The following is a 17,083-nucleotide window of genomic DNA, read 5'->3' as shown; positions in this document are numbered from 1 at the left end:
GTTTCACTGAACTCTGACCTCACCGCCTGTTTGGCAGTTTTCTTTTTATTGTCAATGCTGGAAATCTGAGAAAGGTGAGGGTAAGGAGCAGGTCTGTCTGTTTTTTGATAGGATGGGTTAATGTTTCAGGGAGACCCCCTGTCAGAGCTGGAAAAGGAAGACAGTTGGGTTCCTTTTATAGGACGGTCCAAAACGAGAGAGAGTTGGAGAGTGAGAACGGCAGCTATAATGGTGATAGGTGGAATAGTGTTCACTGAATTGAAGTACAAAGGAAAAGCTTAATGGATGTGTGTGTGGCAGTGATAAAGTGCCACCAGTTCCATTTGGTCAGCCTCAATGTTGAGAGGTTCGTTGGGAGGCCAAATCCCTTTCTGATGTCAAAGGATATGGGGAGAAATTAGAGAAACTGCTTTCGAGTAGGTGTAGGAGCTTGCTCTAGCACAGCCACGGTGGGCTGAATGTCCCTTCCTATGATTCCATGAGTTGTCATTTTCTTTTTGAGTGGGTCAGAGGTAGGATCGTCACATCCCGCCGGGATTGGCCTGGAGCCTCCGGGAGTTCAAGGTTAATCTTCAGGACACTGCTAGGAACAACCCTGGAGAAAAACCACAAATAAATGATTAAATAAAATAGTGTTTTGTTCTCTTTCATTTATTTGTTAGAAAAATATTGGAGGTGGGAATAAAGGACTATTTGACTGACCATCGAGAATCATCCAGTTGTGTAATGATGGGCCTTTTCGTGTGTCAGTTGGAATGGGATGGTGGTGCACCGCGAATATGGACATGCCGAGCGACCCATGGCGGGAGTGTGGGGGGGGGGGGGTTTAGGTGGGAGGTCATGTGATGAAACCTCTAGGAATACATCCAAGCTATGGCAAGCCCAGCCTCAGTGGTCTTTAGAAGACGCATTCAATGCAGATCACATTCCCATTATAGTGCCTTGGCCATAACATTCTTCAAATATCCCTCATAAGTAGATTCCTCCTCCACCCCATTCCTCCCCCCGCCCCCCGCCCCCCGCCCCCTTCAGAGGCAAATTCACAGTTCAGTACTGAACTCAGTCCCGCAGGCCAGAAGGTCCCAGCGTCAATCCTTGGTCTGTGCCCGGTTTGCAGATTGCATCAGGGGTAGCGGTAGCAACAGTCAGCCTCAGTACCCCTGAAGTCAGGGGGCGAGAAAATGGACTCTGGGCGAGGGCCTGGGTCGCACTCAGGCGTGATGACCCATGCAGTGGAATAGCCTGCCGAGTTTCACTGGTGAAGAACATGCACCCTGAACAGGGTTCCGGAGGGCATGCTTGCTGCCTGCAGAACCGAAACCCGGCAGCTCTGAAAAGGGAAGATTGGCAAAAACAAACATTACATCTTGCTCTTCAAAGATGGCGTTAGCAGTGAGGTGGATCAGCGGGGGAGATGACGACTCCGCTGTCGGTTGTGCATTAGGCACAGACACGTTCTCACACTGGCAATTCAGTGTTTACATTGCCAACGGTTTCAGAGCAGTGTCCAGGAACACAAAGGCACCCAATCCCCAATCCCCTCAGGCTCGCTTTGGGGCCTTTGAGAATGGACTCGTGTTTCAGTGCTGGAGGTGGACCCAGCCTGTGGTGACAGGAATCAGGTGGTCGAGACTCATTCTGATGAGGGCCCACCTCCCGAGGCCTTAACCTTCCCTCAGTGTTTGCCAATGCTGATAGATCTTTCTTCAGTAACTTCGAACAAAACAAAGATGAAATAAATAAAATTAAATTGCAATATTATTCCCGGTGTCCGCTAAACACGCCAGTCTCCGCGATGACCACTGGTCACAGAAGGCCTCGCGCATGCATGGTGGGTCACCGCATGCTCCCTCAACAGGGCCATCCGGGTGCGAACAAGACCGAGAAAGAAAGAAAAAATAAAGACTTACATTTATATAGCGCCTTTCACAACCACCGGACGTCTCAAAGTGCTTCACAACCAATGAAGTACTTTTGGAGTGTAGTCACTGTTGTAATATGGGAAACGCGGCAGCCAATCTGCGCACAGCAAGCTCCCAGAAAAACAGCAATATGTTAATGACCAGATAATCTGCCTTTATTTTACTGTTGATTGAGGGATAAATATTGGCCAGGACATCGGGGATAACTCCCCTGCTCTCCTTTTGAAATAGTGCCATGGGATCTTTAACGTCTACTTGGGTGAGCAGACGGGCCTCAGTTTAACGTCTCATCCGAAAGACGGCACCTCCGACAGTGCAGCACTCCCTTAGCTCTGCACTGGAGTGTCAGCTTAAATTTATGTTCTCAAGTCCCTCCTCCCTCAATCCCTGGGCAGCGTGCACCCTGGACCTATAGATGGCCACCTTGGCCAGACCCAGGAGCAGATCCACAAGAAGGTCCTCCGACTTGCCCAGCTCCCCACGGCAATGGGTGCAGCTGCAGTCTGTTCTCACCGTCTTTGGCGTTCATTTCCCACTGAGCGTCTGTGTCTCTGACCGAGTCTCCGACTGACGGCGAGGTAGCTGAGCACGGAATTTTTTTTTTTTTTTTTTTTGAAATTCGTAGCCAATCGTTCCAATTCTTTGTCAAATCACAAACGCCAGAGGTCACCTTGCACATGCCAAGGATCACTCTGCGCCAATGCTCTTAGCCAAAAGGCCTAGAGCCACTGCACCGTTCCTGGAAGTACTGCAATACCAGGTTCGTGCCATGGAGGTGGATGGGTCAAGCCACCCCACACACCTCCGTGGAGGTGGATGGGTCAAGCCACCCCACCCACCTCCTGTTTCCAAAAAAGCAAGCATATACCTTCCTGACCAGGGAGAAACCACCCGGAGGTCATGGTGGCTGGTCAGGTCAGTTACGCATGATCTTAGCCAAAAGGCCGAGAAGCGAATGGAGATCCCCAACCCTACCTGCAGCAACCTGTGTCCTGGGTCCGCTGGCGGAGCGGGTGGGAGATGTCACGGCTGCTGCACCTTGTGACAAACTACTCTTTCCCCCCCCCCCCCCCACAGGTCAGAGGTCGTTCGTGAATTGCACGACTGAGGAAGCTCCCTCAAATTAAAAATACGGGGTGTCAACCTGTCGGTTACTTCGGAACCAAGAACGATGCTGATCCCCTGCTGTCTGCTACTGTCAAGTTTGCAAGAGATATCTTTCTCTCTGCCGGCACGTGTTTACAGCTTCACTGTGCACACTGTGATGTATTCAAAATCAAAAACACTCATTTGTTTTAAGTTCATTCTCGGGAGGTGGGCATCACTGGAAAGGCTGCCATTTATTGTCCATCGCTAGTTGTGCTCGTCATCCGTCATTAAACCCAGACCCCCGTCTGCCCTCTCAGATGGATGTAACCGATCCCATGGCACCACATCGAAGAAGAGCAGCGTTTATCTCTCGAGCAACATAACTAAAAACAAATTATCTGGTCATTATTACATTGCTGCTTTTGGGATCTTGCTACGCTCAAACTTGCTGTTCTCTAATTGGCTGCCTGATTCCTCCATTACGACTATTTTAAGTTGAAACATTAATACAAGTGCCCCCTTATTAAAGGGGCACTAAAACCGGCACATTAAACAAGTTTAACTTTGGACATTAAAATAAATCAAATTAAAATTTGGTTGCCGGGGGTGATGCACTCCATTCCCTCTGGTGCCCACCTCTCGCGGAAGGCCATGAGTGTACCGGTGGACACCGCGTGCTCCATCCCCAGGGACACCCTGGCTCAGATGTTTCCTCCATTACAACAGTGACTATACTTAAAACTACTTAATTGGCTGTAAAGCGCTTTGGAACATCCTGAGGTCGTGTATGGTGCTATATAAATGCAAACTTGTTCTTCTTTCTTCTACAACTGAGTAGCGTACTGGGCCACTTCAGAGGGGAGTTAATAGTCAACTGAGTTGTTAGAACATAATAACATCAGAAATAGGAGCAGGCGTAGGCCATATGGCCCCTCGAGCCTGCTCCGCCATTCAATGAGATCATGGCTGATCTTCTGCCTCAACTCCACCTTCTCGCCCGATCTCCATATTCCTTGATCCTCTTAATATCCAAAAATCTGTCGATCTCTGTCTTGAATATACAACCGAGCCTCCATAGCCCTCTGGGGTAGAGAATTCCAAAGATTCACCACCCTCTGAGTGAAGAAGTTTCTCCTCATCTCAGTCCTAAATGGCCGACCCCTTATTTTGAGACTGTGACTTCCCAGCCAGGGAAAACCTCTTTTGAGCATTTACCCTGTCAAGCCCTGTAAGGATTTTATATGTTTCAATGAAATCATCTCTCATTCTTCTAAACTCTAGGGATTATAGGCATAGTCTCCTCAATCTCTCCTCTTTGGACAATCCCCCCGCCACACCCCCCAACTTAGGCAGCAGTCTGGTGAACCTTTGTTGCATTCACTGTTAAGTTTCCGATCGCCTTCTCCCCAGTATTCCTCCCCTCCCCTACTGAAGGCGTTCACTCTTGCTGGGGGCAAGGGGTACAGTTGCGTGTGTGCCAGCTGCATTTTGGTACCGCCCCCAAGTGGCCATTCTTCATGAGTGACGACAAATAAAGCAAGCCAGCCATTCCACCATGGTAGGAATCACAGTTGAGCTGAATCCCGTCATCACTTGGTGGGGTGGGGAGTAATTGTCTCTGTCCTCCAGATGTAACAACATTGTCAATCTGGTCTTAATAAATGGGTTTGCCATCTTCTTTTAAACTTGGGCTGCTCAGGCTGGAGCTCGGGATGAGATCTAATTGCCATCCAATTCCTAGTGAGGGCTCAAATTCGAACTTCGACAGTTTTCCAATGACCGACAAGGGTCTAACCTCTTTTTGGTGGTTGAGGGGAACCGAAGAGGTCTTTGGGTTGAAGATGACGTGCCCAGTGATGAACCCTCCGTCATTGGCTGACTCGGTCAGCCTGGCTCTCGGGCACTGATAGATTACCTGGCTGGCTCACTGCTGGAGCATGGAGAAGGGTATCACACACACAGCAAACCTCCTGCCCGCCCCTGATGTCCATCCCTGAGCACTTCCCACTGGGAGTCAATGGATAGCGATCAGAGTGCTGGGAAACCTGACTGATTTGCTGTCTCTCCTGAGGGTGGGCGAGCTGGGGGCAGTCCCATCACCCTGTCCTTGCCTTGGCCGAGTTCAGCTGCCGTGAATTTGTTAACCATGGCACGACGAATGGGGCTTATTCACTCCACACCAGTAGTGTTGGATTCCAATCCTCCTTCAGAGAGACGTCCTAACTTAATGCTGTCTGTCAAATAAACCTGAAAATTCAGCCTGAAATTCTTTGCCTTCTTTGGAATTGCTCATTGATCATTAACTCTACTTTCATTGATGCGAAAGAAAGTCACAGGGCTAATACCCTTACTAATTAGTGTCAACAGGCACTAGTGCAGAGCCGCAGGACGAGGAGAGCAATCTTCTCCAAAGTCTGTGTGGCTTTGATTCCTTTCCGCCTGTCCACATGAATCTTTGTATCCTGTAAATAATAGGAGACTGAGAGCAAGGCACGAAGCAATTCCAGTGCATGGGATTTACCAAGTCTTCTGATCCCCTCTATCAGTCACCGCCCTGTAGCTTGCCTGTAGCCATCAAGGTCCTGTGGCAGGATAGCTCCATGAAAACCATATAAAGGCGCCTCTGCCTCTTCAGTAGTGTTAGAGTCGATGGCTCCAATGGGGAGTTAGCACCAGCGTAGGCATGAGGGGCCGAATGGCTTCCTTCCCTGCTGATCCCCTTTCACCCCCGTCACACCTGCAGGGCACAAGTCGTTAATTTCATAACATGGAATGGGCCAAACCTGAGGTGGGTGGGGAGGGGGATGAGTGGGCGGTTAATTGTCCATTTGTGTCAGCTCGCGATGGAAGCTGCAGTGGCATGCTCCAGCTCTTTTTATAGCCCCGACCTGCGGAGATGTTCTCTCGCAGGTCGGGGTGGCCCGAGCTGACACAAATGTGCGACGGCTTCGAGGTGGACGACTGAGTGACATCATCAGGACCTAGATGGAGCGTGGGCAAGAACATCGGCTGGGCCCTGGTACAGCAGAGGAGCGGGAAGATCGTGGCAGACTTGCGATGACTGATCGGGGCGGAGGAGTGATGAGGAATCGTGGCAGAGATTTGGTGGGTGATCGTGACGGAGGTTCGGTGAATGTTTGGTGCGGAGGTGCAGCAGGAGATCATGGCGGAGGTGCGGCGAGTGTTTTTGTGGCGGAGAAGTGGCGAGGGATTGTGGCGGAGGTGCAGTGAATGAGGGTACGGGGCCCAGAAGAGGTGAGGGCCTGCTCACACTGCGATATGTGTGCGCACTAGGTCCGTGCAGCAGAGCAGGTCTTCAGTCATCTTGGTTAACTCTTGCCACTGGATAAAGGTCTAGCTCTGTCAAGCCCGTGTGGTGGCTGGTGTGCAACGGTCACCACACGTTAAAAAAAATCCACACACAGGCATCTTTCACCCGCTCAATTGGAGTTCAGGACTGGAACATCGGGTCCTTCATTGAAACATCTGTGAACTCTTGTGGAAGCAAGTCATCCTCGTTCGAGGGACTGCCTGTGATGATGAATTGTCCATTTATATTTCAGCTGTTTCTCTACCGGTAGCCCCCACTGTGACGACATTGCACTGTTACACAAGCCGCTCTATGAACATATGGAAATGGCTGTCGAATAAAGACGAGCTGGTCCTTTCACCCCGTCCCATGTCATCATGGTGCAATTAAGCATCATAATCCCCATTATCCCCCGCTCTGACCCATCAGTGGCCACACAATCTCCGGGCCTGGGAACATCCCATGATGCAATTGCACACATCGGGCAGGCCGGGAGATTTGGCACAGAGCCAAGCACATGGGCCCACTGAAGTGGATCAGTGCCGACAGCCAGCCGACATGGGAGGCCATGATTCCAATTTGGGAGAGCAGGGGGAGGGAAATGCGTCTTCCTGCCTCCGAGACCAAGGGTTGATTGGGTTATTTGTATGTCGGAAGGCGGGAGATGCTTACCGTGACAGGTTGGTGCTCTGTTCCACTTCCTTCTCCTCCACAATCTTCAAGCACCATGAAGACTCGCGGAAAAGACAAGCCTGTGTTTATAGACCTTCCAATCCTCTTATACCCCTGTCACGCCCACATGCTCTCCGACTTGGTTGCAGGATTCCCCCCCACCCCACCCCCATGCCCACGAGGTACCTTTTGCACTGGCAGTGCCCAGTTCCGCCTGCGAGAGAGCTCTGCCCATGTGTACCAGCTGCCCCTGTGTTTATCCCATTATACCGACTCCCTTGTCGCAGCAAGGGAGGAGCTTTCTACAGTGTGAACACGGGCAGTCGGCACACAGACGCCATATACTCGGAACTTAACACCAATGTATAAGCATTTCATTTTCAGGACCTGTAATATTTTACAGCAGTTGCTCCCCCTTTGGTGATCCGTAGTCAACAGTTCACAGAAAATATTTACTTGTGAATGCAGGTGCAGTTCAAGCATGTTGAAAGGAGGGTGACTATCAATGTATCCTTCAGTTAAACCCACAGTGAATGACACCAGGCACTTAATAGAACCGTCAAGCACTTATTGACTGAATGTCCTCCTCAATGCAGGACATAGTATTTGAACACTAAGGGTTGGAAATTCGGTTGGAGGGTTCTTGAGGCGCTAATGTCGAGCGGTCGCCAAATGTAGCACCGGGAAATGGTTTGCGACAGGAGCCACAATATTCAGTGTTTGCGCCCTGAGAGTGGAGTGTAGCGCTGAGGGAAGTATTCCACATTTCTCTCAGGGCGCTAGGCCGGGTGAGCAACTGAATATCCCGTGCTAAAGAGCCGGCTTCGTAGTGCCCTAAATAAGGCCTCTCTGCAAAAAAAGAATCGGAACAAAAAACACAAACATTCCTGATACATTACACACTCCAACTAAAGTTAAATTGCAAAACAACCCACAGCAATCACACTTACTTCATGCAATCATTCCTTCCCTCAGTGCCCCGGGACAGCTCTGCATGCCAGCTTTCTCTGGCGGGGTGCTACGGTGCAGCTCAAACCAAATTTTGCACCCGTGTTAATGCCGGGGGCATCGCTCCCGGGCGATACTCCTCCCTGCCGTCGGTACTGGCACACTGAATTTGTCGAGTGGCGCAAATGCTGGCGCTCGGGGCTGCAAACCCTTTAGCGCCTCTTTTTCGATCCTTGCCAGGAGTGCTTTCCCACCGAATTTCCAGCCCTAACTGTCTTACCGATAGTCATCAAGCAGTGAGCTCCCTCAAGGGTGCAGTCAGCAGAGTAGCAGAGTGGTAAAGCCCAGGAGGACCCCACGCCAGTGCGGAGTTAGCTGGACTCAGCCCGGCTGCTTCATTTAGCCTCAGCACCCCTGGAGTACACTTGGCCGGTGGCCATCCACAGATGTGACTATTGGAGGAGGGCATTCTGGGCTCAGTTGTGGTTCCCCCAAGCAGTTCATCAGAAAAGGATGAGGCCATTCAGCCCCTCGAGCCTGTTCCGCCATTTTATTGTGGTTTCACTCACAGGGTGCAGCCTCTAGCGCATTCCCCAAGTGACCTTCCTTAATAAAGGATGGGATCAGTGCATTAGTGAGAAACGATATTGGCTCAGAAGATCAAGATGTTGAACAGTTTGGGTGGAAATAAGGAATAATAAAGGGAAAAAGTCACTGGTGTATGTGGTCTATAGGTCCCCTAACAGTATATACTCTGTTGGACGGAGTATAAATCAAGAAAAAATGGAGGCTTGTATTAAAGGAACGGCAATAATCTTGGGTGATTTTAACCTTCATATTGATTGGACAAAGCAAATTGGCCAGGGTAGCCTTGAGGAGGAATTCATAGAGTGTATCCGGGATAATTTCCTTGAACAGTACATTGTGGAACCAACCAGGGAGCAGTCTGTCTTAGATCTAGTACTGTTTAATGAGACAGGATTAATAAACGACCTCCTAGTAAAGGATCCTCTAGGAATGAGTGACCATAATATGGTTGAATTTCAAATTCAGTTGGAGAGTGAGAAAGTTGGTTCTCAAACCAGGGTCCTAAGCTTAAATAACGGAGACTACAAAGGTATGAGGGCAGAGTTGGCTAAAGTGGACTGGGAAAATAGACTAAAGAATGGGCAGTGGCAGACATTTAAGGAGACATTTCATAATTCACAACAAAAATATATCCCAATGAGAAGGAAAGACTGTAAGAGAAGGGATAACCATCTGTGACTAACTAAGGAAATAAGGGATAGTATCAAATTGAAAACAAGGGCATACAATGTGGGCAAGACTAGTGGGAGGCCAGAGGATTGGGAAACTTTTAAAAGCCAGCAAAGAACGACTAAAAAAAATGATTGAGAGGAAAGATAGATTATGAAAGTAACCTAGCACAAAATATAAGAACAGATAGTAAGAGTTTCTACAGGTACATAAAAAGGAAAAGAGTGGCTAAAGTAAATGTTGGTCCCTTGGAGGATGAGACGGGGGAATTAATAATGAAGAACAGGGAAATGGCAGAGACGTTGAACAAATATTTGTATCGGTCTTCACAGTAGAAGACACTAAAAACATCCCAATAGTGGATAATCAAGGGGCTATAGGTAGGGAGGAACTTAATACAATCACTATCACTAATGAAGTAGTAGTTTGTAAAATAATGGGACTAAAGGCGGACAAGTCCCCTGGACCTGATGCCTTACATCCTAGGGCCTTAAGAGAAGTGGCCGCAGAGATAGTGGATGCATTGGTTGTAATCTACCAAACTTCCCTGGATTCTGGGGCGGTCCCAGCAGATTGGAAAACCGCAAATGCAACAACCCTATTTAAAAAAAGGAGGCAGACAAAAAGCAGGAAACTAAAGACCAGTTAGCCTAACATCTGTCGTTGGGAAAATGCTTGAGTCCATTATTAAGGAAGCAGTAGCAGGACATTTGGAAAAGCATGATTCAATCAAGCAGAGTCAGCATGGTTTTATGAAAGGGAAATCATGTTTGACAAATTTGCTAGAGTTCTTTGAGGATGTAATGAGCAGGGTGGATAAGGGGGAACCTGTAGCTGTCATGTATTTGGATTTCCAGAAGGCATTTGATAAGGTGCCACATAAAAGGTTACTAAACAAGATAAAAGTTCACGGGATTGGAGGTAATATATTAGCATGGATAGAGGATTAGCTATCTAACAGAAAGCAGAGAGTCGAGATAAATGGGTCATTTTCCGGTTGGTAAACAGTGAGTAGTGGGGTGCCGCAGGGATCGGTGCTGGGTCCTCAACTATTTATAATCTATATTAATGACTTGGATGAAGGGACCGAGTGTAATGTAGCCAAGTTTGCTGATGATACAAAGATGGGTGGGAAAGCAAATTGTGAGGAGGATACAAAGAAATCTGCCAAGGGATATAGGCAGGCTAAGTGAGTGGACAAACATTTGGTAGATGGAATATAATGTGGGAAATTGTGAGGTTATCCACTTTGGCAGAAATAATTGAAAAGCAAATTATAATTTAAATGGAGAAAAATTGCAAACTGCTGCAGTACAGTCCCTGGAGGTCCTTGTGCATGAAACACAAAAAGTTAGTATGCAGGTACAGCAAGTAATCAGGAAGGCAAATGGAATGTTGGCCTTTATTGCAAGGGGGATAGAGTATAAAAGCAGAGAAGTTCTGCTACAAATGTACAGGGTATTGGTGAGGCCACACCTGGAATACTGCGTACAGTTTTGGTCTCCGTATTTATGGAAGGGTATACTTGCATTGAAGACTGTTCGGAGGAGGTTCCCTAGGTTGATTCCGGAGATGAGGGGGTTAACTTATGAGAATAGGTTGAGTAGGTTGGGCCTATACACATTGGAGTTCAGAAGAATGAGAGGTGATCTTATTGAAACTTATAAGATAATGAGGGGGCTCGACAAGGTGGATGCAGAGAGGATATTTCCACTCAGGGGAAACTAAAACTAGGGGACATAGACTCAGTATGAAGGGCTGCCCATTTAAAACTGAGATGAGAAATTTCTTCTCTTAGAGGGTTGTAAATCTTTGGAATTCTCTGCCCCAGAGAGCTGTGGAGGCTGGGTTATTGAATATATTTAAGGTGGAGATAGATTTTTGAGCGATAAGGGAGTAAAGATTTATAGGGAGGAGGCAGGGAAGTGGAGCTCAGTCCAAGATCAGATCAGCCATGATCTTATTGAATGGCGGTGCAGGCTCGAGGAGCCAAATAACCTACTCCTGTTCCTATTTCTTATGTGAGACTAGGCGATGAATGTTGTTCGGCTGTTTGACTGTGGAAAGCATCACGTCCGAGCTTAGCACTTTTCTTACCTCACATGGGTAGACGTTCCAGCTTGGGGTTCTCGATGGTAATCATGAGCAGGAATCTCTGGTTGACTGTTTTTTCCTCCCTAGGCCATGAGCACTGACGTCAATTGTAGCATTCCTGCTGCTGCATCAGCTGTGATCAGACACCAGCCAACTTCTCCAGGACTGTGTTGTTCACTTATGGACTGAGCTGAGCAATCAGGGAGGTCTCACTTCAAGATGAGCACATGGGGCCGAATAGCCTACTCCTGCTTCTAATTCTTATGTTCTTATATTCTTAATGCAGTATTGTGTACAGTTTTGGTCTCCTTAACCAGGGAAGGATATACTTGCTATAAAGGAGGGAATGCAACGAAGGTTCACCAGACTGATTCCTGGGATGGGGGGATTGTCCTATGAGGAGAGATTGAGTAGATTCGGCCTATATTCTCCAGAGTTTAGAAGAATGAGAGGTGATTTCATTGAAACGTACAAAGTTTTTACAGGGCTTGACAGGGTGGCTGCAGGGAGGATGTTTCCCCTGGCTGGGGAGTCTAGAACCAGGAGTTACAGTCTCAAAATAAGGGGTCGGCCATTTCAGACTGAGATGAGGAAACATATCTTCACTCAGAGGGTGGTGAATCTTTGGAATTCTCTACCCCAGAGGGCTGTGGAAGCTCAGTCGTTGAGTATATTCAAGACAGAGATCGCCAGATCTTTGGATATTAAGCGGGTCAAGAGATATGGGGACAGTACAGGAAAGTGAAGTTGAGATAGATCGACCATGATCTTATTGAATGGTGGAGCAGGCTCAAGGGGCCAAACGGCCTACCTATGCTCCTAATTCTTATGTTCTTAATGCAGTATGTTGGAAAGGAATGTGAGGATTGTTGCTGGGAATGAAGATTTATTCCTCCTTTATTAGTTCAGTTGCCATTCCTCCTGGTAGGGACCTTTGATGACTGTGCCTGCTCAGGAACTCAACACAGCTCTTTCAAACTGCTTCTTCTTTCTATTTATTGGATTAGTTGGAAGGGGAGATGAAGGGTTATAAATGATGTTGTATTAGAATATTTGTACCATGCTTTATGACACTTCATAACATTTTGGACTGGGTATTCTTTTGCACTGCAGTAATAAACCTTGATGATGATTTGCTGCAGTCCATCTTGTAGATGGTACACGCAGCCACGGTGCACCGGTCGCGGAGAGAGTTAATGTTTAAGTTGGTGGTCAGAGTGCCAATCAAGTGGACTGCTTTGTCCTGGATGATGTCGAACTTCTTGAGTGTTGTTGTAGCAGCATCCTTTGGTTGCAGATTATCGGCACTAATCCTGAAATCTATGGTAGTCTTTTAGTCAGTGTGTGCCCTTCTACTGATAACCCTGTGATAGTATTGATTATATCTTCAGTCTGACACACAAGTGTTTTCTTAAGGGTGTTTACTTTCTAAATCCCATTCTACCCATTTTGCTCCCTAAAGAATATAAGAATTAGGAGCAGGAGTAGGCCATTCGGCGGCTCGTGCCTGCTCTGCCATTCAATTAGATCATTGCTGATCTTCGATCTCAACTCCACTTTCCCGCCCGATCCTCGTATTCCTGGATTCCCCTAGAGACCAAAAATCTATTGATCTCAGCCTTGAATACACTCAACGATTCAGCAGCCACAGCTCGTTGGGGTAGAAAATTCAAAAGATTCACAGTCCTCCGAGTAAAGAAATTCCTCCTCATCTCAGTCTTAAATGGCCGACCCCTTATCTTGAGACTATGCCCCCTAATTCCAGGCTCTCCAGCCAGGGGAAACAACCTTTGAGCATCTACACTTTCAATCCCCCTCAGAATCTTATGTTTCAATGAGATCACCTCTCATTCCTCTAAACTCCAGCAAGTATCGGCCCAATCTGTTCTCATAGGACAACCCTCTCATCCCAGGAATCAATCTCGTGTACCTTTGTTGAACCGCCTCAAAGGCAAGAATATTCTTCCTCAGATAAGGAGACCAAAACTGTGCACAGTACTCCAGGTGTGGTCTCACCAACGCCTTGTACAATTGTAGAAAGACTTCCTTACTCTTGTACTCCAACCCCCTTGTACTAAAGACCAACATGCCATTTGCCTTCCTAATGGCTTGCTGTACCTGCATGCTAACTCTCTGGGCCTGAAATCGATGAAGGCCAAGGCCCGCCCAAGGGGCGCCCAAAGGCCCGCCGATGGTCGCCGAGAAAAGAGGTGGCAGTACCGCCCGGCGGCAAAATAACGGCTTATGCTGTCAATCTGGGCGGGAGCTCTCAATCTCGGCGGCAAAGGCTCCAGGGAGGGTGGAGGACCTGAAAATTCAAATCATTACAAAGAAAAAAAACACCGGAACAACTTCAGGGGACCCCATCCAGGTAAGTCGCTGTAAAAAAAAAATGTTTTTTAAAGATGTTCACGAACCTTTTATTGTAGGTCTTTGTACTTACTGTCGGGGTTGGACCTGCCTCCACACAGCGGTCCTTCCCCCTCCTGGTGCTGACTCCCGTTGACTCCTACCCGCACCAATCAGGCAGCTTGGCAGGCGGGAGGTCACTTGCGCTACTTGGCCACCAGAGGATATCAGCGGGCGGTTCCCGGCGGTACTCCCATCCCGCCCGCTCCAGCCCAAGTGAAAACTGGCACAGAGGGGCGACCGGAGGTGAAACTCGGCAGCAGTCGGCGGCAATGGCCGGTAAGGCCACCAATATCAGGGCCTCGGTGTTTCCTGTACGAGGACACCTAAATCTCTCCGAACACCACCAGATTTGGTTGAGAGGCTGTTGCCCCTCTGAGATTCTTCCATTCCTGCAGTGGTCTAGATGCTGGGGTGTAGACCAGACCAGTGTGGATCCAACATTGTTGCCCAGTTTCCATTGGGTGGAATTGAGCTGTGTGACGTTTGTGATAGTTTATTTTACCTGGGTTGCCAGTTAAATGCCAGGAGGGTGGAGAACGCCAGTCACCATGCCGAGGAAGACAGGTCCAGCCTTGTGCCAGTTGTTATGAGAACCTGTTACTGCTCCACTCAGCCTGCAGGCCTTTTACAAAATCAACTGGGTGCTCGTACCCACAAGAAAGTATTTCCTGCATTGGATAATGCAATCCATGGCAGTGGAGAGTTTGAGGTGTTAGCAGCACAAGTACTATACAACACTCTGGTACCATGCAAACACTCAGCCTTTGCCTACTGTTAGAGGAGTCGATCAACTGGCTATATCTCTCTCCATCCTACAAAGGGTCCTCAATGCCAACCTTTACGACCACCTGGGCCTAACTCTTCTTCCATCGCTTGCTTGGTGCCTAAACCCCTTTTTGAAGCAGCTCAGAAGACTTCAGGATGTTGGAGGTGCTACAGAAGTGCAAGTTGTTGCTAGCGGCAACACAGGCCTCTTGTCTGCCTTGGCACCATGTCTGGGATTCCCTGTGTTCGTTGCAAATCGTCAGCAAGTCTAACAATTGTTGGCCAAGAGGCCCGAAAAGTCTAACTGACCTCAGCAAAAAATTTTTGTGATGCTTGTACTCCTGCCAATGAGCAATTACTCTTTTGATATAGTCTGTGCTAAATTATTTTGCTGAGTCTATCCATTCAGCTAATTTTGTGTGTTTTTACTGGGCTGGCCCAAGTTGTGATGAACTGTGATTTTGACTGCTTCTCACAACTATGTTGTTTCATTTCAACTTGTAACGTGCAGGGTGAGCCTTTGGTTTCATGGTAACATTCCCGCCTCGGAGTCAGAAGGTGCAGGGTTCGAACCCCGCTCTAGACGGTCCCGGTGCGTGCAGACCGGCTCTGAATTCTGGGTTGACATCCAGCGAGATACTCTCGTTCAGTGGGTGTGGGTGCACCACTCCCCTCATCATATGGGTTGTGGGAGCCCATAAAACACTCCCACATATATGACTAACCACCCCATCGACTGGCGTAAGGATGGTCGTGGCCATGGAAAGTGGGTTCATGTCGTGGCCTGTCAGACTGTTAATGAGCCTGCAAATTCCTCCACGCCTGTTCTCCCAAGTGTGAAGTTCCGAAAACATCAACTTGTAAAGTGAAGCCACCTCATTGTGTCTCAGCAAATTCACACAGTGGGTTGTTTTGAATATCAGTGACTGCTGTGATGTGGACAAACGCGGCCACCCTTTGTGCACAGCAGCATCCCACGAGATGGCAGTGACCAGTCCATCTGCTTTTGGTGGTGTTGGTTGAGGGAGGAATGTTGGCCAAGGCACCGGCAGAAGCGCTGGCCCTGTTCAGAACTGTGGTTGTCTCTCGGTGATAACAGGCTGGCAGGACCTCTGCCGTCACGTGCAGGACGGCACCACTGAAAATGCCGCACTCCCTCAGTTCTTCACTGAAGTACGATCAAAGAAACCCAAGTGCCATTCAGTGTGGATGGTGGTGGGTAGCACTGAGTGAACGACTTTCTGTCATGTTTCCAAATTGTGGTCACTTAATCTCCATGGGGCCGAAATTGGTGAAGGCCAAGGCCCGCCGATGGCCGCCAAGAGACCGGGCGGTACTTTGCCAGGAAGTTTCATTGAAAAGAGGTGGCAGTACCGCCCGGTGGCCAAACAACGGCTTATGCCGTCAATCTGGGCAGCAGCGGGCGGGAGCTCTCAATTTCAGCAGCAAAGGCTCTTGCTGCCCAAGTGCTGCCGAGGATGGAGTCGTGCCCAGGGAGGGTGGAAGACCTGAAAATAAAAATCATGGCAAACAAAAAAACCCACCAAACATCTTCAGGGGACCCCATCCAGTTCTATTTTTCCTGTTCTTCATACCTACCATCGGGGTTGGACCTGCCTCCACGCGGTGGTCCTTCCCCCTGCTGGTGTCGACTCCCGCCCGCACTAATCTGGCATCTCGGCGGGCGGGAGGCCACTTCCACTACTTGGCCGCCAGAGGACGTCAGTGGGCGGTTCCTGGCGGTACTCCCCTCCCGCCCTCTCCAGCTCAAATGGAAAATGGCGAGGAGAGGAAAACGGCAGCAAAGGTCGGCGGCAGTGGGCGGTAAGGCCACCAATATCGGGGCCAATGCAGTTAAGCGATGTGTTTGCTACCTCCAAAAGTACTTCATTGGCTGTAAACCACTTTGAGACGTCCGGTGGTCATGAAAGGCGCTATATAAATCCAAGTCTGTCATTCTTTGTCTACACTGAGTTAACTGACAGCATTGGCTTGCTGCCATTGTGATCCAGGGAATACTTCACCTTTTGACTATGTTTGGTGGGGAGGGGAAAGGGGACACAAATTGCTCAGAGTCTGAACTAAGTGAATGTGGATCTCAGCTGAGCCAAATTGCTGAGGTTTGGAGGCTTCAGAGTCACTGATCTGATGTGTTGAAACCAGTCGAAGCCTGTGGCAAGATGCTCTCCTATCACTGTGTCAGGTTGGTGTCCGCTTAGTATTTTATTGGGTTTAGTGCTGGATAATATGGTCAGAGCTGGGGAAATGGAATGTTTTTTCACATATTATGCCAATCAACATCAAGCACTTACTCACAGGCTACGTGTAGGGTTAAAGGCAGAGTAACACACTCTACCCTGCCCCAGCGATGGCCTTCCCTTTGCATTTCTCACACTAACCAATTTTGTATCCATTCTGAGTGAGATATACCAATCCGAGCCAAATTGTCGCCTGTTTCGTGCTGTGCAATGATCGTCACTGAGAACTAGTTGTGACTCTGGACTTTGAGACTAGCCATTGTCCATTTTATTGTGGACCCCACAACCATCTTAGGAAGTAGACTTCTGACCCATGAGTTTGGGATGGAAATTAATCCTGCTGCCAAGATGAAAGA

The 17,083-nt window shown here is 48.5% G+C and overlaps 1 protein-coding gene and 1 pseudogene across 13 annotated transcripts in view; one reads left to right on the top strand and one right to left on the bottom strand.

The window, feature by feature from the left end:
* nrcama (neuronal cell adhesion molecule a) overlaps positions 1-17,083 on the top strand; it is a 403,020-nt gene that overhangs the window by 165,675 nt on the left and 220,262 nt on the right. The window lies entirely within an intron of this gene.
* Positions 2,646-2,878, bottom strand: LOC139225996 (U2 spliceosomal RNA; annotated as a pseudogene).

Source organism: Pristiophorus japonicus, chromosome 15, assembly GCF_044704955.1.
Source record: "Pristiophorus japonicus isolate sPriJap1 chromosome 15, sPriJap1.hap1, whole genome shotgun sequence".
Classification (NCBI taxonomy): domain Eukaryota; kingdom Metazoa; phylum Chordata; class Chondrichthyes; family Pristiophoridae; genus Pristiophorus; species Pristiophorus japonicus.
Note: the sequence above shows the minus strand (reverse complement) of the source record. Positions and strands in the feature narration are given on the sequence as shown.